This window comes from Rhamphochromis longiceps, linkage group LG23 (genome assembly GCF_057381845.1).
Source record: "Rhamphochromis longiceps isolate RC_006_pf linkage group LG23, R_longiceps_female_GT1.1, whole genome shotgun sequence".
NCBI lineage: Eukaryota > Metazoa > Chordata > Actinopteri > Cichliformes > Cichlidae > Rhamphochromis > Rhamphochromis longiceps.
This window is the reverse complement of record NC_140578.1, coordinates 36,202,500-36,216,107: the sequence shown is the minus strand read 5'-3', so window position 1 is coordinate 36,216,107 and position 13,608 is coordinate 36,202,500.

The following is a 13,608-nucleotide window of genomic DNA, read 5'->3' as shown; positions in this document are numbered from 1 at the left end:
TTGTACTTGGTGTGAGTTTCTATGGTTTCTAGTTTCGATCCCTTGCCCTTCATGTTTCTCTATGTCCCCTCTGTTCTGTGTAAGTCTGTGTCTGCATGTTTGAGTTCCCCTCTGTGTCTCTCGGTTCTTAGAGTCCTCTGCCTTATGGTTTATGTCTCTGTTTTTCTTAGTTGCTGTCTCCACTGTGTCAAGTTCGCGTCTCTGTGTGATCCTTCCTGTTTTACTTTGTAGGTCCGTGTCTTATGTGAATGTGTCCTGCTTTGCTTGTCTCGTCAGTTCTAATTTCCCCCAGCTGTGCCCTCCTTCTGTGTCTCATTCTCCTCGTTACTTCCCAGTGTATTTAGTCCCTGTGTTTCTCTGAGTCAGTGTTGCGTCGTACCCTCAACAAGCTGTGTGTGTTTTGCCTCCGTGTTGCCAGTGTTTTGTTTCCAGTTCAGTGTTTTGTGCTTCAGTGTTTTAGTCCACCAGCGTTTTTGTTTGTCTTTTGGTGAGTTTAGTAGTAAGAGGTTTTCCAGCATTAAAGCTGCGCTTTAAGTTGAACTTCTGTGTCTGAGTCCTGCATTTTGGATCCACCACTCCTGCTTGCCCGCCTGCCACACAGCCAACCATGACAGAACGACGCAACCCTCAAATGGATCCTGCGGACTCACGGTCTCAGTATCTCGCGCAGTTGTGGAACTACTGCCGGGAAGTAATCCACGCTGAGGACACCCCCAAGAGACTCCTTCAGGTGGTCTTTTTTGACAACTTTTTGTCTTCCACCCTCTGCACAGCTGGTTTTTTGGACATTAACAGATTAAAACAACTAATAACAGCTCTGAGAGCCAGGATATGCTTCGAACTGTTTGGCATGGGCGGTCCAGGCACGGTAGAGTCAGCTACCCTCCTGGAAGCCCTCGCTGCCTGGTATTCTCAGCATCAGCATCTGTTCCCATCAAGCCTTATCACTAAATCATTCCATCCTCCCTTAAGAGAGGGACTGCATCCTCGTTGCCTTCACCCCAGTACACCAGCGTCACCTGTGTCTCCAGCAGCTCAGCTCCCAGTGTCACCTGCCCCGCAGCCTCCCTCAGCTCGGTTAGCTGCCCCGCAGCCTCCCCCAGTAGCTCCAGTGCCGCCTGTAGCGCAGGCCCCAGTAGCTCCAGTGCCGCCTGTAGCGCAGGCCCCAGTAGCTCCAGTGCCGCCTGTAGCGCAGGCCCCAGTAGCTCCAGTGCCCCCGCTACCCGTAACTCTGGCTCCAGTAATAGTGGTCTCACACACTCACTCCATGCAGGGAGAAAGTATAATTTTACCTCAAGGTGCTTTTTGTAGTTCAGCCGCCTTTGGCACAGTTTGCCGCTCCAGGGCTTCCCCAGAGGCTAGGTCCCAGTCCTCAGCTGATTCTGGACCCCTGGAGTTTAAGCAGCCACCCGAGGGACCGCTCCGGCCTTCGTGTCCTGTTTCTGCTGGAGGGTCCGAGGGACCGCTCCGGCCTTTGTCTCCTGTTTCAGCTGGGGGGCCCGAGGAGCCCGTCCAGCAGCCTTCCTCGTCAGCTGGTGGTTCCGGAGAACCCCACCGGCCTCATGCCTCGTCGGCTGGAGGGTCCGAGGGGCCCGTTCAGCCTCCCGTCTCCGCTGGAGGGTCCGAGGGGCCCGTTCAGCCGCCACCTGCGGCCGCTTCGTCGTCGTCTGGTCCAGCTTCATCCGAGTCTTCGTCCTCATCTGGTCCAGCTTCATCCGAGTCTTCGTCTTCGTCCTCGTCTGGTTCGGCTTCATCCGAGTCATCATCCTCGCCAGGCCCGGCGTCATCCGAGTCTTCGCCTTCGTCCTCGCCAGGCCCGGCGTCATCCGAGTCTTCGCCTTCGGCCTCGCCTGGCCCAGCCTCATCAGAGCCTTCGGCCTCGCCTGGCCCAGCCTCATCAGAGCCTTCGGCCTCGCCTGGCCCAGCCTCCGCCTGTGCTTCGCCTGGTCCGTCTGTTCCTGCCTTGTCATCGCCTGGTCCGGCCCTGTCATCGCCTGGTCCTGCCTCGTTACCAACTCCCTGCTACAGTCATGCGTGTTAATTACTGAATGTATCCAATCCACTTTCAAGTGTAAGGATAGATAAAAATACAGAAATGAATGGGTGCTTTTTGACCTTTTTATTATATCAAAAAGACCTTCTACCATCAAGTGTACACTGGCAGGTACCACTCAATTGACAAGCTGTGATAACCCCCAAAAAGAATAATTACTTCATATTTTTAGAGTGTAGTATAGTCCTGATAGATTTATGAGCGAAGTTACTAATTTTCAGTCATATTTAATAAAATGGGATGCTCACAGAGTAAACGTCACACAGTGTTGTCTTTTCATTGCTCTGGTTCAAGCCAATGCTAAAGACATCTATTGTTAAAAAAACATGATAGAATAGGATTACAGGACAAAAAGCAAAGCAGCAGCTTCCTAAGAGGGCCTGATTACCACCATAGGTGGACCAGCAAGGAGACCCCAGCTCACAACTCCACCTGAGCCTTCAGAAAGAGAGAGGAAAAAGAAAAGAAACATCCCAAGCTTGCCAGAATACCAATGGGTGACCTCACAAAGGCTGCGCCCATTTTTAGCATACAGTCTACTGGGATGCAAAATGTAGAAGCAAGCTAGGACAGTTTTTGGCTCATGTGCCAGGAGAGCAATTTTCAATCAAGTGAGTGGCCCCTATCTTTGAGTTCAGTGTATAGTTCCTATAATAAATCCATGGTTAAAATGCTAATAGGGCTATTTGTAACAAAGCTAAAAGGGTGCATTTACTCTCCCGGCTGAGTCCTTGTCGTTGCTTCTATTTGTTGATACAGTATCTCCCTCAAACACCGGAGCCCGAGTGTCTCTGACTATGCTTTTTTTTTCTTCTGTCTTGGTGTAGACTTCTTTAGATATCCATGTATATATGAAATCAACTTGCTTCTCTCAAACACAAGTGCAAATGGCAAAGCAAATGCTGCTTTTCTTCTAAAAGTGGGAAATGAAAGCCACTGCTCAGGCAGGTGGAAGTTGCCATCTAGAACAAAGAGAGCATTGATTTCGAGTCATTGCTCCTGTACACAGGCCGATTTGCTGTAGAAGCACGAAGGTTGGGTGGAAGGGGAGTGTCTCCATGGGATTACATTGTTATAAAAGCAGAAATTGGCCATGTATTATAGAATTTGTGCAATTCATCTACAGCCAGCTACCTTTTACAATCTAAGCAGTGCGCACTGTGACCCAATAATAAGGTAAATTCTACATGCAGGTGTGGCATTGTTGTGGCGCAACTGATGAAATGAATTACTCAATGAATGCAACCTTTAAAGTGCAATTGAGTATTTCTGATCTCTGATCTCTACCTTCTAAGACCCTGAAAATCCAAAAATAAGTGCTCTTTTCCTCCTACTCCACAGCTATGACACGACCTGTTAAAGTTTATAGTCAAAGAGCCCATAAAAGCAGCTGCACCTGAGACGTAAGCCCAGTCTGCCGGAGGGCTCCCATGTAGTCAAGTTTATAGGAGACAGGCCGTAAAAAGCCACCATCTAAAAATGAGATACCCAGCACTTTAAAAATATTGACACCTACTCCTTAGAAAATGATCGCCAACATGAAAGCAAAGCTCAGGCTGTTCACCATCTACACGCACGTGTGTCTGACAGATTACAAGCGGTGGCTCCAGCCAACACTGCAGTGCAAATTAGCATTAATAACACTATTTGATTCCAAATAAAAAGAGCAAACAAATGCGAACAAGCACACCTGGCTGCACAAATTCAGTCAACAGATGGGTACACGGCAGGCCAGTAATTGTGCAGCAAAAAAAATGCTAATGAGCATTCACGGCAGGGCGCAATCACATAAAAACAGGGGGGATTGACTCATATGCTTGGCCAGCATGGTGTCGGAGGTGACGGCGGTGCCAGGAACGGGGTGGCAGAGAGCGGGACTTGTCGCTGTTTGAGTCTTGGTGTTCCAGCTGCTGGTTGGACCCGCTGTTCTTCTCTGCCATCACTACAACTCCTGGCTAACATGTGCAGATATTGAACATTTTTACTTTGTAGCCTGTACCTGTGGAGGGCCAGTTGTAAAACCAAATGCCACAACATGGTGTTAATCCTAGACCTGCAGTCTGGTGAAAAAAATAAATAATCTGTCCAGAATGTTATTTTTGATAGGCAGAAGACAGTGTAGTGTAGCAGAAGTAAAAGAAGAAGAAAAAAGCAGTCAGAAGTATAGAACGGTGCAATTTCAGGTAAATAAAGTTAGCACAATATCCACTGTTTCATCGGTTTTTATTGTTTTAGGCATGGTGGTGGTGAGGTATAGAGATCCAACAGCAGAGTGAAATAGCCAGGGCAGAAGGAGCAGTGGTAAGCAAACATTAAGGTGCTTTTTTTTTTTTTAGGCAACAGCCTCAGGAGGTATACGTCTCCAAGAGCCAGAAGTGAAATATGCACTCAGCATGCTGTCCTCTGGACCTTCAGCAAAAACACCTACCAAATGGCATATTTATCAGCTTTCATCCACCCTGACATTCTTTTAGTCACAGCGCTTTTATTTCTTAGGTCCCTCACAGTGGTCACCTCTCAATTGGAGCCCTTTTTGGGTTACATTAATAAATGGGATTCAGACTTTAGCCAGTACCATTTTTTCTTTGTCTGCTTTTTTTTTTTGTTCTTCTGAAATGTTTCTGGCTTTGACCTTTTTAAGTACTTGGAAATACTTATCAAATGGTAATTAAAGTGTTTGTCCATGTTTGTGCGTGTGCACTGTGTGTCAAAAGCTTCTAAAGGCTCCCACTGAATTTTCTTCCATTTTCATTTTTATTAAACAAATAAGAATCCATTATAATTTTATATATAACTGATTTTTAGATATAGCCTCATATTTCAAGAAAATTTCTGATAATGATATTTCTGGTGAAAAACCTAAACATTTTATTGATGCTTGCTGGCAGCAGCATTTATAGCTGTAAGTAAATGGGAATTTTCCATCCTTCTGTTTGTCCAGGGAGCTTCTGTCATTTACCTAAATTACACCCACCGTTTGCTTTTCCACTTACATGAAGTGCAGTTAACAAGTGCCCCAGCAATGCATGGTTGAGCCATTTGTTTAAATTTGGGTCGTGCATCACTAGCTGCTAGCATCTTCTCCTTCGTAGCCCAGTAGTTCTTGACCGTGTGTTTTTGCCTCAAGTGGTGAAACAAGCTTGTTATTTCCATCTTACGCACAATACTATTTTCTTGCATATTTGGGAAAGTATTGTGTTTTTCTTAGAGGTTTTTAAGGTATCTCCCTTTTTGGGGATAGAGTTCTTGTTTTCAGTCATTCCACGCTTGTCCTGTTGTAGCACCCACTGGGAACCATAACTGAATGGTGTTACTAGAGCAGTGACAGTGTGATATGATATTATCACATCTTGCAAAAATTTATACCAGTGTTATCGTAGATGTCACAATGTGTCACAGTCTTAATTATCATTTATCTACAGCTGAGCAATGGTAGCTTTTTTTCAAGGACATTCCTCGAGCTTTGGTCTCCACACTTGAGTAGACATGAAATTCTCGGCTCTATCTCTATTAAAGCCCATATCCATCCATCCATTCATTTTCATGGGCGACTGGTATCTGTCACATGGCTGAGATCATACAATACTGTTCATATCAAGTTTTGTGGATATAAATTAATTAGTTATTATGGTGAAATTAAAGTGATGATATGCTTTAGCCCAGCGGTCCCCAACCCCCGGCCCTCGGACCGGTACCGGTCCATGAGTCGTTTGGTACCGGGCCGCAAGAGTTGAGGCTCAGGTGTGAAATGTATGGTTTTCAGGGTTTTTATCGGTTTTCAGCGTTATTTTGTTATCGTTTTTATCGTTTTTATCGTTAACTCGGTTTTCCTGGGTCTTTTCACATGTGTTATGAATAAATCTTCTTTTTTTCGGTACCGGTACTAGTTTTATTTTGTTGTATTTATCCGCGACACCTTAAAGGCCGGTCCATGAAAATAATGTCGGGCATAAACCGGTCCATGGCGCAAAAAAGGTTGGGGACCGCTGCTTTCGCGAGCTGGTAGGTGGTTGCTAGACAACAGAATGACATCATAATATCTGATGTAGATAAGAACCTTCAGGGACCTAAGATTTACCTGTGTGCTAGGTCTGGGTGCTCAACTGATTGTGTAGAAGGAATTCAGAGGCAAACAGAGGTTTCTTTTGTAACTGTAAGAGTTGATGAGCTAACTAGCTTATTTTTTCTTTAATTCTTTTTTTCACATTCTGTTGGAAACTTTGGCTCATATTTGCAGATATTAAATGCTTATTGCTTTTTGTGCAGAAAGCACTTTAAGCCTTTAAAGTATACTGTATAGGTTTCCTTTCCATATGGGTTACATCTGAGTACAGGCAATATCTCCATGCACAAGTTACATAACAAGTCTTAAAAAGACAAAGATCCGAACAATTCACAAGCTTCAGTTTTTATTACTGCCAAGCTTTTGTGAGCAAGTTGAAAAGAAAACCCATGACATTTCCCCTTGTTCAAAATGCCATCATGCATCACTCATTAAGCTCAGAGTTAATTTATCCACCATTAACTGTAAAAATTTAGTGTGTTATTTTCTTTCTGCATATCCTGCAGTTTGACCATATTTGACCATATCCCTCACAAACCCACAAACTATGACCAGGCTTTAGAGCTAGCCCTCTTAGATGACTTTAAAATGTTGTGCCTTCCATCATATTTCAATACACTACAATCAATAGCGGCACAGTAAGGTACAGGAGCTGCTTGGTTATGAAAAACCATGAAACTCAGAGAACACAGCTCTTGTGCTGATGAGGAGATTTGGAATTCTGCTGTTAGTGAGTCAACTTGCTGTGGTTCCTAAATGTTTCCAATTTGCAGTAATACCACTTCCAGTTGATCATGAAAAATCTCTTAACTTGGCAATAGGAATTGGCAATAACTTGCTTGTTAAACCATTCTTTGAACAAGTCCAGAGTTTGGGTTAGTACAAACCTAGTTTTCTGCCTCCAGAGGTCTACGAAATCACTACTCTTTGAAGCAAAGGAAGCCAATTCCTCAAAACTGGAGAATGAATCTTTGTCCTGAAGAACTGTACTGCAATGCAGCCCTGAACAGACTTCGCTGTGATACTGCCTGTCCAGACAACAGACTTTTAAAATCTTATGAATCAGTTAGGGAAATTCAAAGTTCTCTGCAGTTTGTCATGTACTAGGCCAGAAATACTACCCCCACATAGTAATTACACATACAGAGCAAAAGGCTGTTCTCCCACTGGCATGTCCCTGCCATACAGTAATCACCATCATACCTGAGACCTCATAAGCCTGAAACTGGAATATTAAATCTCAAGAGCACATCAATAGCTACTTTAACTATCTGCTCACTAGTGGTACTTGCTCCCGCCTACAATCCCTGGTCCTGTTGTGGACATCTAATACATATGGAAATTCGCTCATTTGCAGTATATCCAGAGTATCATCTATCCATTCCAATCCACAAGGACCTGATAGCTGCTGCAGTGCCGCCAATAACTCTGTTACAAAGCCAGGTGAAGCATTCATTTTGACAGTGTTGACTGACATAATTATGGCAATAGGTTATCCGAGAGGAAAGCCAAATTTCCTTTATTTGGCTCATGCGCTTGACTCCTTGCATATCTTACAGCACCAGTCAGGGCCTTACCCTTTCCTACATTTCAGCCCATGCGCATGGTATTTGTATGTTGACTGGAGTTCGCTCCTGTTTATTGATCGTAACGGCATGATTCCTTTGCTGGCTTAGTGAATCTGCATGTGGCATTCTCCAAGTTATTGAAACCCAGAAGACTGGATCATTCTTTTTCCAACTCTTGTACAGTAAATACACGCTTCGGCTCATTTGAATCAAAAAATAGGTGTCATCTATAGTGAAGAAATGCGCACCAAATATATCAGTTTCCCAAAAATCAGGTTTTTTTTGTAAGTTGCTGTACATCAGGATTTTTGATGAGGATGGTATCCTTTCAAAACTAGAAATGTCTATGATTTTAAAGCAATTTCACATAGGAACACAGCCCTGAGCTTCCTCCAAATTACCTGAGAGAGGTGCATTTAAGAACTTCCATGGCTGATGTAGCCAGATCAATATTAAAAGGCCTTGAAGCGCCATCGTACAGAGTTTGCAAGATATCCAACTGATTCAGTGTGAGAACAATATATCTAAGCACATGGAGGATTTATATCATGTGTCCTGCTTTCTGCACACTGTGTCTAGGTAGCACAAATGACTAAATGAAAGTGGAGTGATAATCTGCCTTGTATGCATTTGCAAATGCATACAGGGTTTTTTTGTTTGTCCCTGACTAGATCCTTCTTGCTTGTATGCATTTGCAAATGCATACATAGCAGATTATCACCTGCTGTGTGCTACATGCACTGAAAAAAAGAACATGATGGATTTATTTAATTCAATAGTGGACATTGGTTGCACACAGATGTTTTGCTTTGGCAGCAACTTAGACAATTGACTTAAATTAACACAAGTTATTCATATTCAATAAACTTGTGTGAGAGGTGGGGTAGACCCTGGACAGGTTGTCAGTCTACCACGGGGCTAACACAGAGAGGCACTCACATTCATACTTATGGGTAATTTAAGATAAGATAAGATAAGATAACCTTTATTAGTCCCACACGTGGGAAATTTGTTTTGTCACAGCAGGAAGTGGACAGTGCAAAAGTTATGAGGCAAAAATTAGAATACAATAAGAATAAATACAGTACACAACTGTACAGAATAGAATAAAATAAAATACTATATACAGTAGAATAAAATAAAATAAATATACAATAAGATAAAAATAGAATACAAATACAAATACTATATACAACTGAGTAAAAATACAACGATGGCAGAAAGGATTATTGCACTTAGTATTATTGCATATGTATGGATGTGTGTGCTTGATCAGTTAAAGTCTTTATTATGGAGTCTGACAGCAGTGGGGAGGAAAGACCTGCGAAATCTCTCCGTCCCACACCGTGGGTGCCGCAGTCTCCCACTGAAGGAGCTGCTCAGTGCTGTCACAGTCTGCTGCATGGGGTGGGAGATGTTGTAGAATCACCAATTAACCAAACCACGCTAACTTCATGTTTTTGGACTGTGGGAGGAAGCCAGAGAGCCCACGCAAACATGGGAAGAACATGCAAACTCCATGGAGAAAGTCCCCGACTAGATCCTTCTTGCTCTGAGGCAACAGTGCTAACCACTGCGCCACCAAGCTGTCAGTAACAACCACACAATTTCACTTTTTTGAGTGTGTAAGAAAGAATTTTACACAAAGCCCTAACCTTTGCGACAGTCACCCATCATTTCTTATTCCATTCTTAAATTGATGGGATTACTGTGCAATAGGCATTGCGTTATAGTAGGGTATATAGCACTGTGTATTTATATCTATATTTGATGCTTTATAAATAAAACTGAATTGAATTGGATAATGCTTTTTGTGATGGGGTGGAGGGTTTTTCTCTCTGTCCATATTTACCTATATTGCTCTATTTGACCCTTGTGTGTTGGACTTGTGTGCACACTATAAAAGGACTACAAAGGGAAATTTGCTTTATTTATGTATTTATTTAGTCTTGTTATTCTTGACAGATAAAGATGAAATCAAAACATTACTGACTCATGCCAAGAATCCAAAGTTTAACCTGCTGCAGCATTAGGAAACTATTATTTTGCATCTTGTTTCATAGGTATTTCAACTAAAATGGTATTTGTATAGCGCTTTAAAGTTAACAAAGTAGGTGAACAAGATCTGAGTCAGTAAATTAATTAATTCATAACACCATATGGTCATTTTAAGACCTTGCCTGCTGCCCTGAATGTCCAGCTGCTTCATTATGCCCCATTATTGACAACATTCCACTCAAACTAGTTTACGGAGTACATTAAGTCCTCTTCAAAAGCTCTGCGTAAGAGATGAGTGGTTTGGAACAAAAGCAACTGTAACACACATTACCAACCGTATTTACTTAGGATAGTACTCACACTTCTGCTGACATTTAGGAATCCTGCACAGGTGTCTTATAGAAAAAGGAAGTTAATAATCTCGCCACAAAAAAAGCGGGGTCTGTTTACAAGATGGTGGCATTATAAAAACGCTGATCACACGCACTTGTTCTCAGAGAATGTGAAGATTTGCTCCACTCAGCCTGAACGAGTTGTCTTCATGCAAATTACTGCATGTTTTTGTTTGTTTATGAGGTAAATTGATTGATTGGTTGATTACACTTTGGCTAATTGTTACGTTTACAGTTAACAGACATTAAAACAGATGATTACTGGCGGCTGCGAGAGCAGGACACTACATCAGCATGGAGTAAATGTCCCACAATGCAAACTGTTCAATTAGGAATTCAAATAGAAAAGTTTTTACTCTGCCAGACACAATATTTGTTTTTTGTGTTTTTAAATCAATACTTGGCTAATCTGAAATGATCTGGTTACCATGGTAACACATCTGATGAGCGCCAGTTCTCAAGTAATGAGCAGGTGCATGGTGCAGGATATGAGATCCAACCAAGGTTTTACAAGAGAACACCCAGACAGACCCAGACTTTTACTAAAGTAACAGGTGTATCTGTTTGTGTTAACATCAGACTCACCACAGAGCAGATATCTACCTTTGCTGGCGCTAGCAGGCCGAAAGATAACTAAGCAGAAGAGAAAGTGTAAGTATGTGTAAGAAAGCGTAAGAGCTTTACCATAGTGTCACTGAGCTTTCAGCTGCTGCTGGAGCTGCTCGATCTACTCCTGTTGCTTTCTGGATGGGAACAGCGACTCAGCCTGTGCACAGTCTACGTGTGAAGCCTCAGTAATTTGAAAACTCCGCACACAACTCTGCAGCAGGATGATCTTGAATGTTCTTGTCGATTTTGTCAGTCACAGTAATCACTGTGGAAAGACAGTCTGAAGGAGGTCATCTGACGCTTGCTGCCATATCACCATCTAATGTAACATGGCTAGGCTGATCTATAATGACCCAGCATAAGCAATTAGTGAATTTACAATAGTCTACAATCTAAATTAGCCCTGTGTTATCTATATTTAAATTCATTCTTTAAATGCATTTAAATACTTTCTTTCGAGATGCCACTACAGGTATCTCAGATACAGATGGGGCAGATGTTGTCAACCTGCTGCTAGGTTTACAAAAATCTGTCATATCTAAAGAGCTGCAGCAAACTAAGCCAGCTTTCATTTTTAGCATGTTCTTGATTGTGTTGCACTTTTGTTTGACTGGATTGGATCTGTTGAAAAGCAGAAAAAGAATAGGTAGCTTGACCAGTTACTTGTATTGTCTTTCCTTTTACTTGGAAATTGCTTGAATGAGCTTTCAGTAAAGAGCGTAGCTCGCTTACTCTTCTCTTCCTCCCAAATATTCACATTTTGTCGCAATTTCATGAGAAACAAGGAAGGTGGCAGATAGCTGCACTGCTTCCCGAGGGGCAGATCAAATGTGTTCATCTGACCTTACTGCACATGGAGATTAGTTCCTATTGGATCACTTCCAAACATTTTGTCTCTCCAGAATATCTCGTTTTTATTCGTCACCGTAGGTGTCGATACATTTCATCATAGTTATTGTCATCACAGAAAAATAGGTAGTGTGATGAAAACAATGGTTGTGTTGATAGCTTTTGTTAATTGTGACATGTTTAAGGATGCACAAATGAAGCACAAGTGACACCTCACTAGATTGTGTGGTTGTGGAAGTGAAACCTCTGTGGATATGACATATTTGGCATGAATAACTGGAATGATACTGTGGCTTCTGTGGCTACTGCTACGCAGAAAATGTGTTTGTGCATTCAGAAGGAGTGGATAGTACGTCATGACCTCAGATGATGCGAGGAAAAGGCAAATCAGCTCAGCGGAGCTGGTTTCAGGTTGGATTGGCACTGTTATGGCAGGGTGATAATACAGCTGGATCTGAATCACTCACCCTGTTTGAGGATGCGGGTGCTCTCTGTGTTAATTAGGCCTCTCTCTGCTACTCCGCGTGCAAGCTGCATTCGGCAGCAAGGTCTGTATATCTGAAAACAACACTCTGTCTCCTCCTGTCATCCTCGTACGTCATTCTTTCAATCGCTCTTTTCTTCTCCACATTTCACCTGGTTGCTTTATTACATAAGTTCCTTACTACGGTTACTCAAATCTCATGGGATATTTCTGCATTTGTCTGAGGGAGTACGCAGAAATTTTAACTCGGCTAATTTGGGAAAAAAAATAGATAAAAACCTCAGCTCTCCATGTTTTGACTGAGTGTCTGTGACAACCAGATATCAAGCTAGCAGTTGTAAATGGCAAAATAAATTGGCACTTATGTAGCGCTTTTCTGCTCTAACTAAACACTCAAAGTGCTTACTGCAAGGCACATTCACCTATTCACACACATAAAACACTTCATTTTATCCCTCTGAGTGTTTGTGAAGTATGACGTATGCATTCATGCTCCAGTGAATGAGTCAGGAGCAATTTTGGGTTCAATATGTTATTCTGGGGCACTTCAGCTTTTGGGTTGAAGGAGCAGGGGACCAAACCTCCAACTTTCTGATTGGTAGATGACTCGCTTTTGAGTTTCTGCCAACTTAAACCAAAAAGGTTTGCTAAAATTGCTTAATGCACAGTATATTAAAAGTAAGTGGTAATGAGTAGCTACAATTAATACATAAATGTTTCAAAAGCAAGCTAATGCATATATTGTTTTATATGTTTGCATTGATAAGTGTAGCTAGTAAGTTAAGCCACAGGCTAGCTTAATAATTAGAGCTAAATGTGTTAAAGAAATGGCTGAAATAGCTAAAAACCATAGACAAGTCAATGAATGAACCGTTCTCTGACTTGTATCCCCATGTGATGTCTGTGTTGTGCGTGTATGGTCGGGGGCGGGTTCATTCCACTGCAGGGCAACCTGCCACTGCATGTGGCGAATAAAATTTGAACTTGAACTTGAATGTCAAGCGTAAGGAAACATTATGGTCCTTTCTTGGTGTGATTTAAAAATATTAAGTGTGTCTACACTCTGGAGTTTTGGTTGAAGCCATAATGTGGGTAATTTTTGCATATCTACTGTGGCAGGGGTCGGCAACCTGCGGCTCCGGAGCCGCATGCAGCACTTCCTTATAGTGCGGCTCTGCGTGGTTTGGGAAAATAAATTTGTTTTTTTAAGTATTTAGCTGAAGTGTATTTTATTTATGTTTATTTATGTTCTTTTTAACTTGTAGTTCTAAATTGGAAGAGTATTGTGATACTGAAATATAAAATTATATTCTATTATTTCTTCATTGCTCAAAATAAGCGTCACACTCACGGAAGCCAGTGTACCCGCCGAAACGCCGTGCCTTTATCAAGACTTTCAACCCCAGGTAGGCCAATTATGGATCTTCGGATCCACATTATGTCAGCAGCTATTCTTCACCGTGAACTATGTTAAAAACAAACACCGCTCACGCCTCACAGATGACAGCTTACAGTCTTGCTTAAAATTGAAGTGACTTCGTACAGCCCCGATTTGCAGACGCTGTGCGCAGAGGTTCAGGAGCAGAAGTCCC